Source organism: Dendropsophus ebraccatus, chromosome 7 (genome assembly GCF_027789765.1).
Source record: "Dendropsophus ebraccatus isolate aDenEbr1 chromosome 7, aDenEbr1.pat, whole genome shotgun sequence".
NCBI lineage: Eukaryota > Metazoa > Chordata > Amphibia > Anura > Hylidae > Dendropsophus > Dendropsophus ebraccatus.
This window is the reverse complement of record NC_091460.1, coordinates 149,054,154-149,056,088: the sequence shown is the minus strand read 5'-3', so window position 1 is coordinate 149,056,088 and position 1,935 is coordinate 149,054,154. Positions and strand designations below refer to the sequence as shown.

General features: G+C 56.0%; 1 protein-coding gene across 1 annotated transcript in view; it reads right to left on the bottom strand.

Moving 5' to 3' along the window:
• Nucleotides 1–1,372: 1,372 nt before the first annotated feature.
• FGB (fibrinogen beta chain) overlaps nt 1,373–1,935 on the bottom strand; it is a 12,806-nt gene continuing 12,243 nt past the window's right edge. Inside the window, exon 9 of the mRNA XM_069978716.1 lies at nt 1,373–1,935. This exon is cut by the window's right edge and continues 233 nt beyond it. The gene's annotated coding sequence lies outside the window, so the exon portion shown is untranslated.

Here is a 1,935-nt window from a genome sequence, read left to right as displayed (position 1 = left end):
CCCCCCCCCAGCAGGACGTCCTGTGATATCTATAGACCCCCCCCCCAGCAGGACGTCCTGTGATATCTATAGACCCCCCCCTCAGCAGGACGTCCTGTGATATCCTTACCCCCCCCCAGCAGGACGTCCTGTGATATCCATAGACCCCCCCCCCAGCAGGACGTCCTGTGATATCTATAGACCCCCCCCCCCAGCAGGACGTCCTGTGATATCTATAGACCCCCCCCCCCAGCAGGACGTCCTGTGATATCTATAGACCCCCCCCCCCAGCAGGACGTCCTGTGATATCCATAGACCCCCCCCAGCAGGACGTCCTGTGATATCCTTCCACCCCCCCCCAGCAGGACGTCCTGTGATATCCTTACCCCCCCCAGCAGGACGTCCTGTGATATCTATAGACCCCCCCCCCAGCAGGACGTCCTGTGATATCCATAGACCCCCCCCCAGCAGGACGTCCTGTGATATCTATACACCCCCCCCCAGCAGGACGTCCTGTGATATCCATAGACCCCCCCCCCCAGCAGGACGTCCTGTGATATCCATAGACCCCCCCCCCCACCAGCAGGACGTCCTGTGATATCTATAGACCCCCCCCCCAGCAGGACGTCCTGTGATATCTATAGACCCCCCCCCCAGCAGGACGTCCTGTGATATCTATAGACCCCCCCCCAGCAGGACGTCCTGTGATATCTATAGACCCCCCCCCCAGCAGGACGTCCTGTGATATCTATAGACCCCCCCCCAGCAGGACGTCCTGTGATATCCTTACCCCCCCCAGCAGGACGTCCTGTGATATCCATAGACCCCCCCCCCCAGCAGGACGTCCTGTGATATCCATAGACCCCCCCCCCCACCAGCAGGACGTCCTGTGATATCTATAGACCCCCCCCCAGCAGGACGTCCTGTGATATCCTTACCCCCCCCCCAGCAGGACGTCCTGTGATATCCTTACCCCCCCCCAGCAGGACGTCCTGTGATATCTATAGACCCCCCCCCCCCAGCAGGACGTCCTGTGATATCTATAGACCCCCCCCCCCCCAGCAGGACGTCCTGTGATATCCATAGACCCCCCCCCCCCAGCAGGACGTCCTGTGATATCTATAGACCCCCCCCAGCAGGACGTCCTGTGATATCCATAGACCCCCCCCCCCAGCAGGACGTCCTGTGATATCCATAGACCCCCCCCCAGCAGGACGTCCTGTGATATCCATAGACCCCCCCCCCCCCAGCAGGACGTCCTGTGATATCTATAGACCCCCCCCCCCAGCAGGACGTCCTGTGATATCTATAGACCCCCCCCCCAGCAGGACGTCCTGTGATATCTATAGACCCCCTCCCCCCCCCAGCAGGGTGTCAGGCAGGAAATCAGTCCTTTTAGTCTTTACTTCAGCATCTTTATTGTTACACAGTAAGTGACATCACCAGAACACGTCGCACTGAATGACCTCGTCCTTAATGTTTATTCTTATGTGGCCTCCAGATAATAGACAGAAAACCAAATAGTCATAAATAAACTCTGGCAAATAATTCCCCTTATGGCATCACTATAATCCCTGCTGAGCTACTGTAACCATTGCTGAGCTACTATAACCCTTGCTGAGCATTGCTGAGCTACTATAACCCTTGCTGAGCATTGCTGAGCTACTATAACCCTTGCTGAGCATTGCTGAGCTACTATAACCCTTGCTGAGCTACTATAATCCTTACTGAGCTACTATAACCCTTGCTGAGCTACCTTATGAGGTTGTGGTGTTGGAAACCATCAGCTAATGTCTTGGTTTCTGGGTAACATTGTGGGGTGAGACCCTTCCTGTACGATGTTATATATATATATATGCACAGAGTGTGGTCCTGAGGTCTATCGTGTTCCGTGTGTTTGATGATGCCTCTTGGCTCCTTGTCAGCGGACGTCTTGCTGGCGCCCTCCCATTTTGT